This window comes from Rhinolophus sinicus, linkage group LG05 (genome assembly GCF_036562045.2).
Source record: "Rhinolophus sinicus isolate RSC01 linkage group LG05, ASM3656204v1, whole genome shotgun sequence".
NCBI classification, from domain to species: Eukaryota; Metazoa; Chordata; class Mammalia; order Chiroptera; family Rhinolophidae; genus Rhinolophus; species Rhinolophus sinicus.
In genome coordinates this window covers 88,813,315-88,836,874 of record NC_133755.1, presented here as the reverse complement: position 1 = coordinate 88,836,874, position 23,560 = coordinate 88,813,315, and the positions used below count along the sequence as shown (strand labels likewise).

Below are 23,560 nucleotides of genomic sequence, written 5' to 3'. Positions count from 1 at the left end.
CATCTCAGTCCTCCCCTCTGTCCTGGAGAGCGTCCCCTCAGCCCCTCTGCTCACCATGAATGCCCCTGCACCCCTATCCTGCCTCAGATAGGAATGGGAAAAGGGATTTCTTTTATCCACATATAAAGATCGGAAGATGGAAAAAATTTTAAGTTTCACAGCCCTAGAGAAAAAGAGAATCAGGAATGAATGTTGGGAAAACATGGGGGAAGCAGCGTGGTGTGAGAGGGAGACCCTGGAGGATATTTCAGTAGGTTAATAACCGAAGCTGTTGCTAAATTGAAATTAGAAACAAGATTCTGCCTTCTGAATGTGGGGGAGGGGGCTAATCCTGTCCTTTGATAAATGGATGGCATTCTTGCAAAATGAGACGCTGCACCCCAGTGGCTGCTGGGGGACACTGGGCTGGGGAGGCAGGGGTGATAGAGGCCTCCGGAGCCCCAGCAAGGAGGTTTAAGACACAGAACTGTGAGGCACTGGTACATTAGCAATGAAATTGCAGTCACTTTGGTAGCTCTTTATTAAATAACCTGCAGCAGATACAATGGGCAGAGATACCTGTCTCATCCTGGATTACTCACCTAATCCCCAGCCTTTCCTGAGACCTCCCCATTCTCCGTGCTTTCCCTGGATCCTCTCTGACCAACTTTCCAGCTCTGCTCTCTCCCCCTTGTCACTCATTCTCTTTGGTTCTGTCCTGGACTTCTAAGGCCCTTAGCAGCTAGCTGCAGCTTTTACCACCTCTGCCTGAATAACGCTTTCCAGGATGCCCATGGGAGTGTAAGGACTCTTCCCTCCCCACCTCTCCCTGGTGTCCCCCATCTCCAGGTAGTGGCTTGGAGTGAAGAAGCAATGGGGCCTTTTGTACATTTCAGGAAGGACCAGTCTCCCTGGGTCTCCCCATAGAGGGTGCATTGCTTGGCCTCCTGGATGTTCAACCACTCCCAGTCCACCAGGGATGCCGTTTTCTTTGGCCTCTTAAATTCACAGAATATTACACCTGTAGAGGTCTCAGAGCCAGGAAATGGCCGGTACAAGCTTAAAACAACCCTCCTCAAGTCTTCCAAATGTTGAGTGAAAAGCCAAACATGATTTGGTTGAGTGATTTCCTGAAAGGAAAGACAGTTCGACAAGGTTGGGCAAAGCTCTTGAAACGTAACTCAAATAGTAGAGTTGCAGTTGATCCAATTATCTCCTTCTTTCTTTGGGGAAAAAAAAAATTATTGAGTTTTTAATATATGCGGGGCAAAGTCTTAGGCATTAAGGATTTAGCGAGAAAGGGGATTTGGCCCTGTTCCTCAAATTGCTGAGTGTGGTAGTGGAGACTAATGATAATAATTAGTAAGAGTGTATTACAGCTGTTATAGAGCACTTCCTATCTATCACAGTATAGTCATATGTATAATACATGTATCACTTAATTTTCACAACAATCTTATGACAATTACTATTGCTATCTCCCATTAAATAGTAAGAAAATGAGGCACAGAGAGGTTTAGTAATTTGTTCAAGTTCACACAGCTAGTAAGTGATAGAGCTGGGGTTTGAACTCAGGCTGTTTGGCTCTAGATCCAGAATCTGTATTCTTATAAGCTAAAGCACAACTCAGTATAATTTTCATGGCAGGCGCCTGGAGATGGCTAGTATTAGACCTGAAGCAGAAGCTAAAGATAATCCAGACCAACCCTAATATTTCAGCTGAGAAACTAGGCTCTGAGAAGTTGAGTGACTTTCCCAATATTAGAATTACTAAGTGGGTGTTGTACTCACACTACCCATTCCTACAGGCCTCTTTCCCTTCCTCCACCTCTGCCAGGAATCTGGGAAAGTTTCCTAATCTGAGTGAGAGGCACCCAGCAGGCGAAGTGCATTCCAGGAAGGGAGGAGTCTGGTGGGAGCCAAGATGGAGGCCCAAGATTCCTAGCAGGTCCTGGAAAACAGCAAGTAGAAGGGTGTGGCTGGAGCATGGGGAGTGTGGGGGTGGTGGAAAAGGGGAGGGGACAGATTGGAAAAGGCTATTTTGTTAACAAGACAAAAGGGAGTTGTTAAGGGTGCCATGCTGAAATTCACTTCATCAATGCCTTCTCTGGCCATTGTGTGGAAAAGGGGAAGGAAGAGACATCCAAAGGACCGGCATGGGGAGTCTCCCGGAATGCCTTGGTGTCAACAGGCCATTTATAAAGGACGTAAGAAGCCTGTGTAACAAGGACAAACAGGGAGCAATAGAAATTCGTCATAGGTCAGATACCTAACTTAAGTTTCCAAAAAGAAAGTTGAAGAGAAGAAATTATCAGGGAAAGTTGAAAAGCCTTGAACCAGTGGGGTTTTACTAATAAATAAGAACAAGAGTGAGAGCTTTTCAATTGGTATTTTGCACTCATCTTCACAAGGGGAAGAAAAATCTTTGGACTAAGGAATGGAAAGAAAACATTAGTAACAGTGAGATGCCGCCTGTGAAGGGCTAAGAGACTGTAAGACAGAGCCTGGGTTCTCTAAGCAGATTCACTTCTGAGAGAGACTCAGGGAAGGAGCGGAACCAAGGCAAGTTCATGGCCTTGGAGCACTCAGGGGGGATGAGGTTCAGCAAACTGCTGACCAGTTGTCTAACCCTGACCTCAGTTATGATTCCAGATGGGGTGACTGAGGATGTGTTTGTGACACTCTCCCTGGCTCCAGTCTTTATTTTTCAAGCAACTTAAAAAAATAAGTTGTATATAATTTAATAAAACAATACATGCAGAGAGTTTAAAAAGTCAAACAATGTTAAAAAGCTTACAATACAACCCAGCAGTCTCCTCTGCCTCCCCCTGATTCACTCCCCCCTGCTGGCTACTGGCCAGGCTCACCAGAGGCACACTTCTCAAACTTCTTTGCTTTTCTCTTTTAGCTTTTTAACATGTTTTGGTAGCCATTTCCATATTTTCAAGTAATATGCATAATGCTGTCTCTTGATGCATTCACTTTACATGGTTTTGTCAACTTCCCCTGGTGAACATTCTCCTCCCCTACAGAGCACATGGAAGACTGTACTTCTGAGCCTTCTTCGGGTCAGACAGGGACATGTGACCGTTTCTGGCCCAGTGAAATTGTAAAAGGAAGTGATGAGTATCACTTCTGAAGAAGCAAAAGCTCAAACATGCTTCTCTAGTCTCTCTGCCTTATCATGGGATTGAGGATACCACGTGTTCCAGATGGTGTACCTACAAGTTGGTATAAAACTTCTGACTGAGTGCCTGAATGAACCCCTGGCAACCTACCGGAGAAGTGCAGCATGAATAAGACATAAGCTTCTATTATACTATGCCATTTAGATTTTGGGGTCATTACTTAGTCCATCCTGACTGATATGTATCTTATTATGAGGAATTTATTTCACTTATACCCCTTCTCCTTCTAATTACATCTCAATTTTTGGTTAATTCCATCATCATTGTTTTTAATTTTATGATTATGTCAATATTGCTCACTCCTGACCTAAATAGTGTTTTATGATTAAGTCTCTTTTATTGTAAAAATAATTTATTTTCCTAAATTTCATTTTAGAACATTTCGTTTTGATATTCTATATTCTCCCTATCCTTCAACAACTTTCTACAAGATGTACCTTATTACAATTTTCCAGTCTGTCACACTGTTATATAATATATTAGCTCCACTTTTCCTTTTTCCTGAAGAGAGCTCTCCTGGAGCCCTCCAAACTTCTGCTGTAAGATGCACTAAAGGCTGTCTTAGATCTATACAATTGCTCCCTGTTTTCTGGATCCCATGCTGTTTTCTTTTTTGGTTTAATTCCTCTTTTTGATGGAGCACATCCTGTAGTAGCTTTCTTAGAAAGGGTCATTTGAAGATGTATTTTTGAGATTTTATATGTCTGAAATGTCTTTTACCATTCATAAACTGACTGGCTTTAGAAGCCTATGTTGAAAACAACCATGGCAGAGACTACTTGCTGTCCACTAAAATCTTGGGCACAAAGACTACATTTTCCAGCCTTTTTTGCAGTAAAGTTTGGCCAAGTGATTAAGTTCCCTTTAATGGAAATTAAAATTTCAAACTTAGGCCATTCAAACCCTCCTATACACACTCTTCCATGCTTTCCCCCTTCTGGCCAGATGGATGAAGACAATGAAAATAAAATTCTAGGAGTTTACAGAGCCATGAGATGAAAAGAATATGTCTCTGAACAACCACATCCAGAACTCTTCTGCCCTGAACAACCCACCCACGAATGTTATGTGAGCTTAAAATAAACAATTATTGTTTAAGCCAGTGAAATTTTAGGGCCTACCTGTTATGCAGGTACCTATACTAACTAGTACAGAAATTGATTCTAGGATTGGAGTGAACTAAACTAAAAACTGAAATAAGTGGCATTGGCCAGGGGTAGGTGGTGAGGAAAGAGATATAATGTGTGGAGAGCTGGAGAGACCTGTTATGCTGGAACAAAAGCATTCAGTAAAACTGATTCCAGAGATAATATATTATCCTGTGGAGACCGTGCCTATAGTGGAAGAGGTTGGAAGGCAGGCAGGGTTTATTTTCGGATACTTACTTCACTTAACCAGGAAGAGATGAGCTCAGGAAAGCACTGGGCTATTTGCAAGTAGAAATTAAGGGTTGAAGGAACCATTTCTGGATCCCACAGAGGAGGTGATGAGACTGAAGGAGTCTTGATCTCAGTTAAACAAAGGAACTCATCTCTGTAGCAAGATCAGACTAAAGACATTGTCTAATAAGCCTCTTGCTACAGATGGTTTTACAGTAGCTGATATTAATTTGATATATAGAGATTGACATGGAGCCAAAGAAGCAGAAAACAAACAAATTTAAGAGCCAGGACTAGGAAATTTTGGATGTGGTTATTGGTCCATGTAACCAAAGGGAAGCAAATAGATCAGAAATGTATATTTTAAAAAAATTTTATTAGGGAATATTGGGGAACAGTGTGTTTCTCTGGGGCCCATCAGCTCCAAGTCGTTGTCCTTCACTCTAGTTGAGGAGGGCGCAGCTCAGCTCCCTGTCCAGTTGTCATTTTCAAGCTTTAGTTGCAGGGGGCGCAGCCCACCATCCCATCATGGGAATTGAACTGGCAACCTTGTTGTTGAGAGCTCATGCTCTAACCAACTGAGCCATCCGACCGCCCCCCCCAAGTCTATTTGAAAGAAGAAATTAAATTCCCAAGGAAACCACAAGAATAACCTAAAATCATCGTTAAACACTTGGACCCCTAAACTTCCATGAGCAATAGGTGGTCTGTGAAAGCACTGGGACACCCAAAAAGGGAATATTCCCAATAACCCCTTCAGGTGTGGCCACAGGAGATAACGGACAAGGGAAAATTTCCTAGAGGGCGGAGCTTGGGCCATAGAAGACAATGGAGAGCTCCTCTTAGAGAGAAGATACAGGGTCCTATGAAGTAACCTCCTCCACTGCCAAGGCCAAGAGTCTCAGCAGGGTTCCATCATTGTTATGGGCCAAGCACGGACTACCTGTGTTTCATAATCTTAATTACAGTTATCCCATATATTGGGTGTGTGGAGGTTTAGAGGGTGGAGCACAGTTCCTAAGTATTTGAACCAAGAGAAATTCCATCAGACTTGATGGAAAAGACGGCACCTCACCTAGAGGACTGGACATCAAGCAGAAAGCAAAAGCTGGATGGCGCTTTGCTTTGTCTCTTTTGGAAGGGGACCGAATGTGTTCTGTGAGTGGCAGGAAGGCCACATCCGCTGCTGACTGTAGCTGGGTATCCAAATCTGTGCTCTTTTCTTCCTGGGCACACAGATAAAGTAATATTTCCCAGTCTCCCTTGTTGGGAAACACAGACAGGTGGCTAAATTCTCTCCAGTGGAATGAATGGAAACGATGTATGCCAATTTCAAGCTTGTCCCATAAAAACTTCCCCTGTGCAGTCTCCTATGTTCGTTCCCTATCTGACTGGCTGCAGATATGACAAGAAGGCTCCAGAGCAAGTGTCCCAACCTGGGGTCCATCTACCCTAAATTCAGGGGACTCTATGAACTTGGGTGGGAAAAGTATATCTTTATTTTCCCTAAGCTTGAACTGAAATTCTGCATTTCTTTATATTATGAATGCAGATAACCAACCACCATAGTATTAGCAGTACCTGTGGCTTTGTCACTTGTAGAAATGACAGATATTTTCATATCACATTACAGTTGTTGCAGAAATCTCCAAATAACGTTACATCTATCACCACTCGCGAATCATGGCAGTTGTTAGACCTGCTACTAGATTACACATAATTTCAGTCTTCCTTTTCACAGATATTCATGCAACACAACTGGGTGATGCTTAGCAGAGGAGGCATTCAACCACCAAAAGGTGAAGTCACATGGTCTCATATTAGTGAATCCGCTATCTATGCTGCTTTCCAGTAATTCTTGCCTGCAATTGCTGGTCAGTTCATATGTGTTAAGAGGTGAGTCATTTTCATTGATGGCTAAAGGTTTGTAAAACTGGATGATTCAAGCAAGAATTCTTAATTTTCTTTAGTATTGAGAGGTATGAAGGCCACAAATGTAGTCAATCTTCATACTGGTATGTCTTTAAAAAGTAAATGTAACTTTAAATCACCTATGCTTTGTATGCATTGTCTTGTTGGCTGTTGAATTCATACAGAAACACATATATGTTACTATACCAAAAATTGTCTTTTTATATTTTGATACCTATATGATTCATGCAGTTGGTTTGATTTTTACTACTCTGAGGTTTATGGATTTAAAAATATTCTGAGAAGCGGTCCACAGGCTCCATTAGACAGCCACAGAGGTTCAGGGGCCCCCCAATGTCTAGGAGGGAGCCTGTGGTATAGCTGAGGCACAGCGTGGACGGAGCCTGGGGCCCAAGGACAAGCGTCTTCCTACTATGTGACCATCCATCCAGGACTATTATGTGAGCAAAAAATAACTTCTGTTGTGTTAATTGGGGGATTTATTGTTACCGGAGCTGATCCTGTCTAATGCAAAGACATTGATCCGTTGATCTGTAGCTTTTGTGAAAGTGTAACTGTTGTTACTTTTGAGAAGTTCATTGTCAGACTGATATGTGTTCCTCTGTGACAATTCCTGCTTTATATGACCCTCATGCCCACCATTTATTTTTTATTTTATTTTTTAGGATTTTTCCTTTACCTGTTTTAAAATTTCACATGTTGTATCCTAGAGTAGGTCTTTTTTTCCATTAATTATGCTGGACCCTCAGGGGTCCTTTTTAAGTCTGGCAACTCCTATCTTTCAATGGGGAGGATTTATCTCTTAGGCTATTTATCTAGTTAGCTATTGCTGTGTCACAAAGCGCCCAGAACTTAGTGACCTAAAACCACAACAGTCATTGTTATCACCTCTCGTGGATCTGGGAAAAGCTCGGCTAGGTGTTTCTCTCTCATGAGACTGTAGTTGGATTTTTGCTGGAGCTGGCACAGAGGGACTGGAACAGCTGGGAACTTACTGGGCCTCTCTCTCTCTTCTCAGGGTATCCTATGTGATGTCTCCATGTGGCCTGGCTTGAGCTTCCTCATGCAATCAGGTGGTTGCTTACACGTGGCTTGGGGGCCCCAGGGCAATTTTTCCAGCAAGCAAAGCAGAAGGAGCATTGCCTTGGATGACCGAGCTTTAGAAGTCACACAATCTGCCTGGCACCCTACTACATTGGTGAAGACAGTCCGAAAACCTTTTCAGATTCAAGGGTAAACCAGTTAAACACCATCTCTTGATGGGGGCATGGCAAAGTTCTAGGATAGTGTGTGGGACAGGAAATGTTGCAGCTACCTTTGGAAAAGACAGCCTGCTACAATTTCCCCTTCCTTTTCCTTCTTTCATTCTTTTTCTCCTACTAATCAGTTTTGATCCTCTGGATGAATCCTTTACTTTCCTTATTCTTCTATTCTCTCTTATTATCCCTCATTTTATCTTTTTATTCTACTTTCTAGGAGATTTCATTGACTTTATCGTCAACCCTACATTTTGACTACCATTTTTAATTTGTTCTCTGTTTCTTCTTATATATGTATTTTAAATATTGCATTTTTGTCTCATGATGTAATATCCTGTTATCTTTCTGAGGCTATACATTATAATTTTTTGAGTTGTTCTGCTTTCTACAATTGCCTCTTTTCTCTATGAGTTCTCTCCTCCCCCTTTTAATTCTTTTTTCTTTAATGTTTGAGTTTTTCCTCAGATACTTGATTATTCTTGGAAGTCTCTGATTGGAAGTGTGTGGGTAGGCTTGTCGACTGGTGTGTCTTGATTAGGTGGTCAGCGGGCTAAAAGACCAAATGCCAGTATTTGTTGGCCTTTTCTCTGGGGCTCATTTGGTTTCTCCAGAGAAGCCTTCTCCCATTTCCTGTGTAGGAGCCCCGCTGCTGGGGTCTGGGCTGACTAGGAAAGGACCTAGAGAACTCCTTACTGTGTGGATTCTGCCTTGATTTTCCTGGGCCTCTGGAGTTCCCATTTTGGAGCCTCTCTGGTTCCCTTATTTAAGAACTCCAGAACTCCAGCACAACATCAGCCTCCTGCAGGGTGGAGGAGGAGTGATTGGCTGGTTATAGGGGGTGGGTGGGTCCCTAGAGTGGTCTCACTGTTCCTTTATACAGGGTTTCAAACAATCCCTGTGACTAGCCCTCTGCCTTACTTTGGCTTTCTGCAGTCTCTGGTGTCTCCCATTTCTGAGTCTTTCCTAGGTTTTCTGTACCCAATAGGTTTTCTTTTCCTTGATACTGTCTATAAATATGGAGTTTGACTTTCCTCCTCTTAGCTAGGTCACATGCCATTCTGCCATCTGCTTTGTTTCTTATTGTGCTTCAGGGATTGAGATGTCTTCCACCTTTATTGAAGATAGAGTTGTGTGTCTGTTTCTTTCTTCCTTTTATACGATAGGTGACATTCAAGAGGAGAAGCGGCAAAACCTGGAAGCCCTCCATGCCTGAATGTCCCAGCGGCTTCATGGACAAGTGTCTCATAGGCCCCCTGCTTAGGAGGGTCCTACACTTGATTTAATGCTCTGTTGCTGCCATCTTGAAATTTGTACTAATTTTTGAACAAGGGGTCCCACATTTTCATTTTGCACTGGGCCTCGCAAATTGTGCAGCCAGTCCTGTCGACTGTTAATCTCCTGATCCATCTTCCATGCTGTCTGAGCGACTGTTTTGAAGCAGAAATATAATCATGTCACGCTCTTGCCGGAAAGATGTCAGTGGCCCCAAAATCTTCAGGATGAAGTCCAACATCCCCAGTGTTGTATCTAAGCCACCACGAGCACCCAAACGGACCACCATAGGGCTCAATAACTGGTCTCTCAGTTCCCATTTTTGCCTCCCTAGAGAACAAAGACAGTTCTTTGAAAGATAGGCTGGATCAGGCCCCCCCCCTCCTGCTTCACACTTAAAATACAGTGTCCTCACTCAGGCTCCCAAAGTCTCCCCTGACCTCATCGCACCGCACCCATCACCCATTCCACTTTCGCCCTAGTCTCCTTGCTGTTTCATCCTATTCTGTCTGGAAATTCATTCTCCCAGAAAACAGCATCCTTTCCCTTAATTCAGGTCTCTACTAAAATGTCACCTTTTCAGGGGGCTTCATAGATGACTCATCTAAAAGAGCACCTCTCATCATTTTCTATCCCTTTACCTGGCTTTATTTTTCTTTATATCGTCGGCCACACTAAAATTATATTTGCTTATTTGTTAATTATCTGTCTTTCCCAATAGAATGTATGTTCCATAAAGGCAGGACTTTTGCTTTTTCATTGTTTCATCCCTAGTACCTCACTCACTATTTGTTGAATAAATGTTTTACTTTTATTTCATACATTTCAAGAACTATGCAGTAATCCTCACTACTGGGTAAGATACACAAGGTAGCAGAACCTCAACAGAGATATACTGTATTTTGCTGTGTATAATGTGCTCCCATGTATAATGCGCACCCACATTTTTGCCCCAAACTTTCAGGGAAAAAAAATCTTTTCTTTTAATTTTTTAATTCAAAATTTTATTTGTTTACATTTAGGTACTTGTTTTTTGTATTATAAAGGAGTTTTACCATTTATTTTTTAGCATATTACAGTACAAGAAATTTTATATAACAAATAATTATAAAACACAAACAGATACAAGGTACAAGAAATTGTATGTACTGTAACAAATTTATGATATTTATGCATCACAGAAGGCCAAGAACTCTTCGTCATTGTTGCAAATTCATCGTAAGTTCAACAAAACTGATGATCCCATTCCAGGGTATTATTTTGCATATGGATATCGTTATTGATTTCTAGAGTCACACTTTGAACTCATAAGCATAAATAAAAGAATTAAAAACATCTGTATAGATACGGAATTAGTACTACCCATGTGTAATGTGCATCCTTTATTTTTCCCCTAACAAATTTGGGCAAAAAAGTGCATTATACACAGCAAAATATAGTATTTGGATTGAGAGAAGTTCTGGGTGACTGTGGGACGGCAGGAGGAAAGAAGCGGGAGCCTGATGGTGCATCTTCCCTTCTGTCCCAAGGGGCTGGTTTGGGTGTCCCCCCTTCTATGGGCTCACGAAGATCGTCCGGTGTGCATAGATCACATGTGGTTTTACCTGTCCATTTTCTTACAGAGCAGAGACTAGTTCTTATTTATCCTTATTTTCCTAGAGCTTAGGAGGGTGTCTGGCACATAGGAGTTACTCAATAAATGTGAGTTGATAGTGAATGAATAAAACAATTCCAAAAACACCAATGACATCAAGAGTGAAAGAAACCCCTGAAAGAAGTTATTTGATTGTTTAGAATTCTCCTAAGGCCACGACTGAATGACGTGACTCTTTGTGAGTCTCTTAAATGTGATGGCAGAAACAGCCCAGATCCTTGCGAGCATAAATTCAGATTATCAGTTGGTGGGGGATAGTGCAGTGAGGCTGAAGATGAGGTCAGAGGTTCCTGTCATCGCTGACGGCTGATGGTGGCTTGGACTAAGATGGTAGGGGTGGAGGGCATGAGACGTGGTTCGATTTTGGATATAGTTTGAAATTAGAGCCAATGTAATTTGCTGAGGAATGGCATTTGGGTTGTAAAGAAAGAGAGGAATCGAGGATAGCTCTGGAGATTTTGGCCTGAGCAACTGGTTGCGAAGTGGGGCGTGCTATTTATGGAGAAAGGAGAGGATGCACATGCAGAACAAGAGTTCATTCTGAACACGGTAGGTCCCACGTGATGGTTAGGCATGTGACTAGAAGTGTAGTCACAGGAAAGCAAGAACCAAGTGTGGGCTGGAGATATGCCTTTGGGAGTGAATAATGTGTAGATGGTATTCAAAACCATGAGATCACTGTACTGGGTTAAAGAACACCTCCCCTAAATTTATGTCCTCCATGACTTGTGATCTTATTTGGAAATAGGGTTTTTGCAGATTTAATCAAGTTGTGATGAAGTCATTCTGGATTAGAAGGGGCCGTAGTCCAGTGACTGGTATCCTTTTCTAAAGAGGAAAATTTGGACACACATAGAGGGAAAACAGCCATGTGAAGATGGAGGCAGAGATTGGAATTATGCTGCCAGAGGCAAAGATTGCAGGCAACCACCAGAAGCTAGGAGAGGCAAGGAAAAATTCTTCCCTGACGCCTTTGGAGGGAACATGGTGCCTTGATTTCAGACTTCCCACCTCTGGAACTGTGAGAAAACACATTTCTGTTGTTTAAACAATCCAGTTTGTGATCTTTTGTTGTAGCAGCTCCAGGAAACTACTATAATCACCAAGGGTGTGAGTGTAGATAGTGGGCAGGAGGCCCCCAATGATGGAGCCCTGGGAAACTGACTCTAACGAGGGTCAAGAAGAGGAAGATCCTGCAAGAGACTGAAAAGGCGTGGCCAAGGGCGCAGGAAGAAAGCCAGGAGAGGGGGATGCATCAGAACCAATGTGAAGAAAGTTTTTATTTTTTTCTAAATTCTTTGTTTCTTTCAGTTACAGTTGACATTCAACATTATTTATATTAGTTTCAGGTGTACAGCATAGTGGGTAGACATTCATATAATTTAGGCACTGATCCCCCTGATTAGTCTAGTGCCCACCTGGCACTATACATAGTTGTTGCAACATTATTGACTATAGTCCTTAAGCTGTACTTTACATTCCTCTGACTGTTTTGTAACCACCAATTTGTACTTCTCAATCTCTTCACCTTTTTCACCCAGTTCCCCAACAACCCTGCCCTCTGGCAACCATCATTTGTTCTCTGTACCTGAGTCTGTTTCTGTTTTGTTCATTTATTTTGTTCTTTAGATTCCACATATAAGTGAGATTATATGGTATTTGTCTTTCTTAGTCTGGGTTATTTCACTTAGCGTTGTACCCTCTAGGTCCATCCATGTTGTCACAAATGGTAAGATTTCATTCTTTTTTATGGCCTAATAATATTCCATTGTATACACGGACCACTTTTTCTTTATCCAATTGTCTTTTTAAAAAAAAAAGATTTTATTGGGGAAGGGGAACAGGAATTTATTGGGGAACAGTCTGTATTTCTAGGGCTTTTTTCCAAGTCAAGTTGTTGTCCTTTCAGTCTTAGTTGTGGAGGGCGCAGCTCAGCTCCAGGTCCAGTTGCCGTTGTTAGTTGCAGGGAGTGCAGCCCACCATCCCCTGCAGGAGTCAAGAAGTCGAACCAGCAACCTTGTGGTTGAGAGCCCACTGGCCCATGTGGGAATCAAACTGGCAGCCTTTGGAGTTAGGAGCACGGAGCTCCAACCGCCTGAGCCACCGGGCCAGCCCCCTATCCAATTGTCTATTGATGGGCATTTCGGTTTCTTCCATATCTTGGCTATTGTAAATAGTGCTGCAGTGAACATAGTGGAGCACATACCTTTTAGAATTAGTATTTTGGATTTCTTTGGATAAATATCCAGAAGTGGAATTGCTGGGTCATAAAGTAGTTCTATTTTTAGTGTTTTGAAGAATCTCCATACTATTTCCATAGTGGCTGCACCAATCTGTAATGCCACCAGCAGTGAACGAGGGTTCCCTTTTCTCCACATCCTTGCCAATACTAGTTGTTTGTTGATTTATTGATGATGGTCATTCTGACAGGTGTGAGGTGATATCTCATTGTGGTTTTTATTTGCATTTCTCTGATGATTAGTGATGTTGAGCATCTTTTCATACTCATATGTCTATTGGCCATCTCTATGCCCCCTTTAGAGAAATGTCTATGCAGGTCCTCTGCCCATTTTTTAACTGGATTGTTTGGGGTTTTTTTGGTGTTGAGTTGTATGAGTTCTTTGTAAATTTTAGATATTAACCCCTTATCAGACGTATCATTGGTGAATATCTTCTCCCATTCAGTAGGCTTTTTCATTTTGTTGGTGGTTTCCTTTGCTGTGTAAAAACTTTCTAGTTTGATGTAGTCCCATTTGTTTATTTTTTCTTTTGTTTCCCTTACCTGAGGAGCTAGATCAGAAAAAAATATTACTAAGAGCATTGTCAGAGGGTTTATTGCCTATGTTTTCCTCTAGGATTTTTGTGGTTTCAGGTCTTACATTTAAGTCTTTAATCCATTTTGAGTTTATTTTGTATATGGTGTAAGAAGGTGGTCCCGTTTCTTTTTCTTTTTTCCTTTTTTTTTTTTTTTTTTGCATATATCTGTCCAGTTTTCCCAATACCGTTTATTGAATAGACTGTCTTTCCCCACTGTATGTTCTTGTTTCCTTTGTCATAGATTACATGACAATATAGGTGTTAGTTTATTGCTGGGCTCTCTATTCTGTTCCATTGATTTATGTGTCTTTTTTATGCCACTACCATACTGTTTTTATTACTGTAGTCTTGTAGTATATTTTGATATCAGGTTAGCATGATACTTCCAATTTTGTTCTTGTTTCTCAAGATTGCTGTGGCTAGTAGGGGTCTTTTGTGATTCGATATAAATTGTAGGATTATTTGTTCTAGTTCTGTGAAAAATTTCACTGGTATTTTGATAGGGATTGTATTGAATCTATAGATTGCTTTGGGTAGGATGGACATTTTAATTATGTTAATTTTTCTTATCCATGAGCACGGTATATGCTTCCATTGATTTGTATCTTCAGTTTCTTTCTTCAATGTCTTATAGCTTTCTTATAGAAAAGACCTTCCAAGTATAGGTCTTTTACCTACTTGGTTAAGTTTACTCCTAGATATTTAATTTTTCTGATGCAATTGTAAATGAGATTGTTTTCTTAATTTACCTTCTGGCAGTTCCTTATTGGTGTATAAAAGGGCAACTGATTTCTGAATATTAATTTTGTATCCTGCTACTTTACTGAATTCATTTATCAGTTCTAGTAGTTTTTTTGGTGGAATCCTTAGGGTTCTCTATATATAGTATGTCATTTGCAAATAATGAATGACAGTGTTGCTTCTTCCTTTCAAGTTTGGATGCCTTTTCATTTTCATGTATGATTTCTGTGGCTAGGACTTCCAATACTATGTTGAATAAAAGTGGTGAAAGTGGGCATCCTTGTCTCATTCCTATTCTTAAGAAGAACACTATTAGCTTTTCCCTATTGAGTATGATGTTAGTTGTGGGTTTGTCATATATAGCCTTTATTATGTTGAGGTATGTTACCTCTATTCCCACTTTGCTGAGAGTTTTTATCATAAACAATGCTGGATTTTGTCAGATACGTTTTCTGCATCTATTGATATGATCATATGACTTTTATCTTTCATTTTGTTTATGTGTTGTATCTTGTTAATTGACTTATGGATATTGAACCAAATTTGCATCCCAGGAATAATTCCCACTGATCGTGTATGATCTTTTTAATGTATTGCTGAATTCGGTTTGCTAATATTTTGTTGAGGATTTTTGCATCTATGTTCATCAGGGATATTGGCCTATAGTTTTCTTTTTTTGTAATGTCTTTGTCTAGTTTTGGAATCAGGGTAATTGTGGCCTCATGAATGAGTTTGGGAGCTTTCCCTTCTCTTGTGTATTTTTTAATAGTTTGAGGATAGCTGTTAATTCTTCTTTGAAATGTTTGGTAAAAATTCACCTGTGAAGCCATCCAGTCCAGGATTTTTGTTTGTTGGGAGTTTTTTGATTACTGATTTGATTTCATTAGTAGTAATTAGTACGTTTAGGTTTTCTGTTTATTCTTGAATTCAGTCTTGGAAGATTGTATGTTTCTAGGAATTTATCCATTTCTTCCAGATCGTCCAATTTGTTGGCATATAATTGTAATATTTTCTTTAATCTTTTGTATTTCTGTGGTGTCAGCTGTCACTTCTCCTCTTACATTCTGATTTTATGTATTTGAGTCCTCTCTCTCTCTCTCTCTCTCTCGCTTATGAGACTGGTTAAAGATTTATCGATTTTGTTTATCTTTTCAAAGAACCTGCTCTTGGTTTCATTGATCTTTTGAATTGTTTTTTTTTTTCAGACTCTATTTTGTTTATTTCCACTCTGATTTTTATTATTTCCGTCCTTCTACTCACTTTAGGCTTTGTTTGCTCTTCTTTTTCTATTCCTTTAAGTATAAGGTTATATTGTTTATTTGAGATTTTTCTTGTTTCTTGAAGTAGGCCTGTATTGCTATGAATTTCCCTCTTAGAACTACTTTCTCTCTGTCTCCTAGATTTGGAGTCAATGTGCTTTCATTTTCATTGGTCTCAAGGTATTTTTTTATTTCTCTCTTGATCTTGTTGACCCATTCATTATTTAGTAGCATGTTATTTAGCCTGCAAAGTTTCTGTTAAGGAATTAGCTAGCAATCTTGTGGGAGCTCCCTTGTAAGTAACTAGTGGTCTTTCTCATGTGTTTGTGTGTTTTTCAGGTGTTTTTTTCTTGTAATTGATTTCTAGTTTCATACCATTATGGTTAGAGAAGACACACTTAGTATGATTTCATATTGAGACTTGTTTGGTGGCCTACCATATGGTCATAAGTGCATATTCCATGTGCACTTGAAAAGAACTGATATTCTGCTGCTTTGGGGTGGAATGCTAAAATATCAATTAAATCCATCTGGTCTAGTGTGTCATTACAGACTACTGTTTCCTTGTTGGTTTTCTGTTTGAAAGATCTGTCTATTGGTGTCAGTGTGGTGTTGAAGTCCCCTATTATAATTGTATTACTGTCTATTGCCCCCTTTATGTCATTCTACATTTGCTTTATATATTTAAGTGCTCCCATGTTGGGTGCATAAATGTTTACAAGGGATATATCCTCTTGCTGGATTGATCCCTTTATCTTTATGTAAAGTCTCTCTTTATCTCTTATTATAGCTTTTGTTTTAAAGTCTATTTTGTCTGATAACAATATCCCTACCCCAGCTTTTATTTCATTTCCATTCATATAAAAAATTTTTTTTCCATCCCTTTACTTTTAGTCTGTGTGTGTCTTTCAATCTGAAGTGGGTCTCTTGTAGGCAGCATATGTAAAGGTCTTGTTTTCTTATCCACTCAGCCACTCTATGTCTTTTGATTGGAGCATTTCATCCACTTACGTTTAAAGTGATTATTGATAGATACATAGTTATTGCCATTTTATTATTCACATTTATGTTCTTTTTTTCTCCCCTTATTCTTTTTAAAGAAGTCCCTTTAACATTTCTTGTAATACTGGTTTGGTGGGAATGAACTCCTTTAGATTTTTCTTGTCTGGGAAATTCTTTATCTCTCCTTTAATTTTAAATAATTGCCTTATTGGGTAGAGTCGTCTTGGTTGTAGGTCATTGCTTTTCATCACTTTGAATATTTTATGCCAATCCCTTCTGGCCTGCAAAGCTTTTGTTGAGAAATCAGCTGACAGTCTTATGGGAGTTTCCTTGTAAGTAACTAGTTGCCTTTCTCTTGTTATTAGGATTCTTTGTCTTTAATCTTTGCCATTTAATTATAATGTGTCTTGGTGTGGGCCTGTTTGGATTTATCTTTTTTTGGGACTCTTCGTTTCCTGGACGTGTATGTCTATTTTCTTCTCCGATTAGAAAAGTTTTCAGTCATCATTTCTACAAATAGGTTCTCAATTCCCTGCATTCTCTCTTCTCCTTCTAATATCCCTATGATGCAAATAAGTTACATTTGATGTTGTCCCAGAGGTCTCTTTAACTATCCTCATTTTTTTAAAATTCTTTTTTCTTCCTGCTATTCTGGTTGGGTATTTTCTGCTACCTTGTCTTCCAAATTGATGATTCAATCTTCTGCTTCATCATCTAGTCTGCTGGTGATTCCTTCTAGTGCATTCGTCATTTCAGTTAGTTTTCTTCATTTCTGACTGATCATTTTTTATGTTTTCTATGTCCTTTTTTATGCTTACTATCTCTTTGTTGAAGTTCTCACTAAGTTCATCTATTCTTCCCCTAAGTTCCTTGAACATCCTTATAACCATTGTTTTGAACTCTGTATCTGGTAGGTTGCTGCCTCCATTTCATTTAGTTCTTTTTCTGGATTTTTCTCCTGTTCTTTAATTTGGGACATATTTCATTGTTTCCTCATTTTGGCTGCCTCTCTGTGTTTGTTTCTATGTGTTAGGTAGATCTGCTACATCTTTCAGTCTGCTGGTGGCCTTATGTAGTAGATGCCCTGTGTGGCCCAGTGGCACAGTCTCCCTGGTCACCTGCGCTGGGTGCCCCAGGTGTGTCCCTTGTGTGGATTGTGTGTTCCCTCCTCTTATAATTGAAACTTAATTGCTATTGGCACATCAGTAGGTGAGATTGATGCTCAGGTTGACTGGCTGTGGGGTTTGGCCACATCCACAGCCTATGGGCTACTGTGGGGGGACTTAACCCAAGGAGCGGGATTTGTCCCAGCAAGCTCTGGTGACTGCTGAGACCGCCCTTTGAGTCTGTTGCTTGTGAGGCTAATTAGGTGGTACTCTGCTGTGGCCTGAAGCTGACCTCCAGATATACTGGCTGTGGTCTGAAGCTGACCTCCAGATATACTGGTTGTGGTCTGAAGCTGACCTCCAGATATACTCTTGGGAGGGGTTCCAGTGCAGACTTAGGTCATCCACTGCCTGTAACCAGCCAGGGACTACCTGGTAGGAGCTACAAAGCAATCAATGTTTGGTTGGTTGCTCCCTGTGCTGGACCTGGAGGTGTATGAGAGGTGGGAGAGGACCGGGACCTGGAGGTGGGAGAGGCCATGCTATGATGGCTACCACCAGTACGGGCCTGGGGTAGCTCTGCAAAAAGTCCAGGGTACCCTGAGGCCTGCTGTCACCTGCTGACTCCTGTAAGTCTCAGCTTCTGATAGAGTCTCCTGTGGTATGCAACTTGGGTGAAGCAGGGTCTCAGGGAGTCACCAGGGTAGGATGAGTTGTGTTCACCAGGTTAATTTAGGTTCTAGTTTGGTGCAAGTGCTGAGCCTGGAGCTACTCGGCAAAAGTCTCAGAGCACACTGAAATCAGCTACTACCCAATTGGCACCCACAAACCCCCAAGAGTTGTCCAAGAAAGTGTTCAACCAGCAATGCTGGTTGCTGGCTGAGAATGTGCTTCTGGTATTGTGGAAGTTGGGTGGGGTTGGCTCCCAGGGAGTCACCAGGGTGGAGTAAGTGGAGTTCATCAGGCCAATGAAGATTCAGATTTAGCCTGTGGGGGAGGGTTCTACACAGGACAGATGGCACCAGCATGCTGGCTGCACAGGAGGAGGATTCTACACAAGGAAAATTGTGACTGTCCTTTCAGTCCTTAAACTGAAGCCACACAACGCAGTCTCTCCTTGTTTCTGACTTCTCCTGAGTAACCATCCCCTCACTGGAGCCAAGGGTGAGTGCCTGCAAGTGAATGAGTCTGTGCATGTGTCCTTTAAGAGGATGTCTGGGTTTCCTGAAGCCTTCTGTCTCACCTGATGGTGGGAATCTCCACTGTTTTTCACAGCCAGATATTGTGGGGGTGGGCTCTTCTTCCAGGCACCAGTACCCCAGGCTGTGTAGCCTGGTGTGGGGATGGGATCCTCACTCCTTTGTGGGGATCTCCATGGTTGAGATATCCCTCCTGATTCTCAACCACCACATGAAAGTGTGGGGCTGGCCTGTTTCATGTTTCTGTCCCTCCTACTAGTCTCCATGTGGCTTTTTCTTCATACCCTTTGTTATAGGACTTCTGTTCAGCTAGACTTTATATGGTTCTCCAGGACTGTTCTATACTTTAGTTGTCATTTTAATGTGGTCACAGAAGGAGGCAAGCACAGCATTTATCTATTCCACCGTCTTGGATCTCCTTCCAAGAAAGTATTTCAAGAAGATAAAAACCTAAGCTGCTCCAGATAAGTTGGTAAAAATGAGGACTGAGAACTGGTCATTGGACTTGGCCATGAGGAGGTCACTGGTGGCTTTGGCTAGCTCAGTTTTAGTGGAACGATTGATGTGAATTAGAGAATGGGAAATGTGGAAGTGCATATAGCAAGTCGACAATAACTACCATTCTCCTTGATGTTATAGTTGGCAAAGATAATTTTCTCATCTCATCCTTACAACAACCCTATGAGATGGGCATCATTGTTTACAGAAAGAGAAACTGAGGCTCAGAGGCATTTGCGAATTTGACAGACAGGAAGTGAGGAAACCCAGGTCTTGGTAAACAGAAGTTCAGGCTCTTTCCATGTTTCCAAGTTTCCATCTTTCCATAATCTGATGAATAAACCTTGGAGAGGGGTGGAAGAATACTGATTCTTGCCTGTATCCGAACAGTACCAGGGCCTTCCTTCCCAGGAAATGTTTCCATTTAAAGAAGTTCTTTTGCTAGCCCTTCATTTGGGCCACACTCTCACCTGGCTTTTTCTGACATGAAGGAGCACATCCCCTCCTCCTCCCAGGTGTCTCTGCCCTGTGAGGGGTGAGGGGATGCACAGGGATGGGAACCTCATCCTAAATGGCTGGTCTGTTTCCTCCTCTCCATTCTGTGTCCTCAAGGAGAGGCTGAACACTCAAATGGCTCCTGGGGAGGGGCAGGTAATGGACATGATTAAAGTGGGCTCTTGGTGGGACAATGAGGAATGGTTGAGCATGAAGGCCTCCCTAAAGGTGTTTGAATTCAGGTTTCAACCACACAAACAAATGTGTGGTTCTGCCAACAAATGTGACTATGACTAAAGTTGGTCTGGGCCAATGTGTGGACTCAGATGCTTTAGGTCACTGTATCATGCCTCCTTTCAGTTCCAGGACTGGGACTTACCCTTCTACCCCCAAGTCTCCCTGTCCTGACACAAATGGGTGCCTGGAGCTCTCCCAGATGACTGTTGTCTTAAGAACACCAGACAAGAGGACTGAGGAGACACTGTCATGCCACAGCCCCTGTCCAGATCGCTACCTTTTCTGGGGTCTTCATCTGCCTCCTCTCAGTGTCTTGCTGACGGTCAACCCCTTGCTGGCATTATGCTACATACTGGCTATCTTCTGTTTGCCTCTCCAGAAATCCTTTTTGGCTGCCTTTGGAGGGTGTTCTGTATGGACTGCATCAATAGCTTCCATGCCCCCTGGTTTCATGTTGGATGGGAAACCTGACTGAAAGTCTGAGGGAGTGAGGAGAGTAAGGGCAGAGCACTTATTGCCCTGGTTCCTTCCCACAGGGTTATATGGACTCCACCAAAGGTCATATCTCTTTTCAAGGTGGCCTTCTCGTTCAGACTCTCTGGCTCTTTTCATTGCTTCACCCCTTGCCTTTAAGAAGAGGTTACAGGGGCTGGTCCGGTGGCTCAGGCGGTTAGAGTTCCGTGCTCCTAACTCCGAAGGCTGCCAGTTTGATTCCCACATGGGCCAGTGGGCTCTCAACTACAAGGTTGCTGGTTCGACTCCTCGACTCCCACAAGGGATGGTGGGCTCCGCCCCTTGCAACTAAGATTGAACAGAGCACCTTGAGCTGAGCTGCCGCTGAGCTCCTGGCTGGCTCAGTTGGTTGGAGCGCATCCTCTCAATCACAAGGTTGCCAGTTCGACTCCTGCAAAGGATGGCGGGCTGTGCCCCCTGCAACTAGCAACGGCAACTGGACGTGGAGCTGAGCTGCGCCCTCCACAATTAAGACTGAAAGGACAAAAACTTGAAGCTGAACAGCACCCTCCACAACTAAGGTTGAAAGGAAAACAACTTGACTTGGAGAAAAGAAAAAAAAAAGAAGAGGTTACAGCTCTCTGCTTTTATAGCCCTGGACACTGCACTAGTCCTTGGGGTTTCCCTATACCTGTCAATACCTTTGTAAATAACAGGCTCTTGGCTCTGGGTTGAATAGTGTCCCCGCCCAGAGTTCATATTCACCCTTAATCTTCAGAATGCGACCTTATTTGGAAAGAGTCTTTGCAGATATAGTTAGTTAAGATGAGGTCATACTGATGTGGGGTGTGCCCTAACACCAATGACTGGTGTCCTTATAAGAAAGCCATGTGAAGACACATAGGGAAGCCAGCATATGATGATGGAAGCAGAGATTGGAGTGATACTAAAAGCCAAGGAACACCAAGGATTGCAGGCAACCTCCAGAAGCTAGGACAGGAATGGAAGAGTTTTCTTTTGGAGCCCCCAGAAGGAACCCGTCTTGCCAACACTTTGATTTCAGACTGCTAGCTTCCAGAACTGAGAGAGAAGTAAATTTCTGTTGTTTCAGCTACCAAGTTTGTGGTCATTTGTTAGAGAAGCCATAGGAAACCAACACACTCTTTGTTGAACTTTCTTTCAATTTTCCAAACTTGAGTGTGCCCTCTGTTTCCTGTGAGGACCCTGGCTCATAAGAGTTCTCTAACTCCTCTCATCTCCCAGGAGCTTTCTGTCACCCTCAGTAAGACCCCATTCCCCACTGTGGAGCCTAGGGCCCTCCCCACTAGGGTTCCACACTGCTTTTTCAGCCATTTATTGCCTGGTTCTCAGCCAAGCTGGTCTCTGATCCTGCTTTGCATTTGTCACAGTTACATTTTCCTGGTTCCTCCACCCAAATATCATCCATTCTTAAGCCCAGCTCCATCCTTTATCCTCCAGCAGAAAGCTTTCTGGATTCCCCAGCCTTATTAGCTCTTGGTGTTAACACGCTTGAGCCAGCATATGGGGTTCACACTGGTGATATTAAAATGGTGTCCCCAACTAGACTGACAGTTCCATGAGATCAGGAAGAGCACCGTATTCTTCATGTGAGCCCCACAGTGCTGGGCACATGGTAATGAGGGTGAAGAAAGAGTCTGAAGAGTTTCTGGAACCGATGTTCTTAGTGTACGACCAGGGGAAGAGGCAGGACCTGCTAGGCTCCAGGGAGCCTATGGGTTCTATGGCTCTTACTAGCTGCAACCCATCTGTGACATCATAGTAGGGACAGGGATCTTCAATGATGTACTAAATGGACTTCCATGGACTCAAAAAGATACTCCAAGAGGTGGGAAAAGAGCATCTTTCCCCTCTTCCCAATTATATCTTTCCTCTCATCCCCTCTCGCATTTCAGTTCTGAGCCCATACTGTTCAAAAGAGTGAGTTTAACCAATTCTTGACTATAGGTGTATATTGAGAGAGAGGATTTTGGTATGTTCTAATCCTCCAGCTGGAAGGAATTGGACTTCTTGCCTTTCATTCTCCTCTCCCTTCCCTGAAAAGTCTTTCGGCTCACGATACTCATAGCCATCAGCTCCCTTCCCCCAGGTCTATATCTCTCTCTTTTCCCTTTAGAGAAAATGAAGCGATACCCTGCTGCAGAATCCATTTCTAAGTCCTCATTCCTGGAGGAACAGAACTTTCCTTGTAAAGAGGCCAAGTGTGTATTGTATTGGCACAGAGAAGCTCTGTCCTTGCATTTCTTTATCTCTCTCTTTCTGAGTCTCTTTTCAATGGATCTGAATTTTCCCCCTTTTAGGAAAGACTGGCACCTCAAGGAACTGAGATGGGAAGCAGAGGAAAGCCTGGCAGCTCAGTCCTCTCACTTATCAGGGAATAAGGCCTGCGTCTCTGTGCCCCCTGTCTCTGGGCCTTGCCTCTGTGGGTGCAGCCTGAGGACCAAGGCAGTGCTGCACCCCCGGCCCCTTCCAGTCAAATGCCCAGCCTCTCAGGGGCTCCCCAGTTTGTCATCAGGGAAGAAGCAGCTGTCTTCAGGGCTGTCTCCAGTGACTGTCTTCAGGGCTCAACCCTCCAAGAGTTCTCCAAAGCCCAAGGCCACGGCCATGTCCCAGCTGCTACCTTGGGCCAAGTCAACAGCTTCCCACAATGCTGTGTCACTACGCAAGCTGGTACCCATGGGTGTGTGGCCTCGGGGATTTCTTGACCCGTTCTCCAAGTCCTTACCAGAAGAATCCCTGCATACCTATAACCCACTGGGAGGGAGTCATTTCCCCAGACAGGGAGCCTTATCGTCAATAGCACTTGTAGAGGGTGACAAACCCCAGTTCTCGCTACAATTCTTGTTTAAATAAAAATGTGTTTGATCAATTATGGTCTTTCTCCTGTGTCTACTGAAAACATGGTAAGGTAAGGGTCTGTTTTAACTGAGGATATTTTGTTTTCTCATTCTACCCCCAGTTGGGCTTTCCAGGGTCCTGATCTTATTATGATGGAAGGTCTTTCAGTTATGGCAGCCTGTAACCCTGTGTACAGGGTACACAGGGACCCTT

The 23,560-nt window shown here is 42.4% G+C and overlaps 1 long non-coding RNA gene across 1 annotated transcript; it reads left to right on the top strand.

Moving 5' to 3' along the window:
• Positions 1-1,639: 1,639 nt before the first annotated feature.
• On the top strand, positions 1,640-23,335 carry LOC109438804 (uncharacterized). Its single transcript, XR_012496582.1, has 3 exons — positions 1,640-6,442; positions 7,497-7,711; positions 22,810-23,335. It is a non-coding gene; the product is annotated as an uncharacterized LOC109438804 (long non-coding RNA).
• Positions 23,336-23,560: the final 225 nt, after the last annotated feature.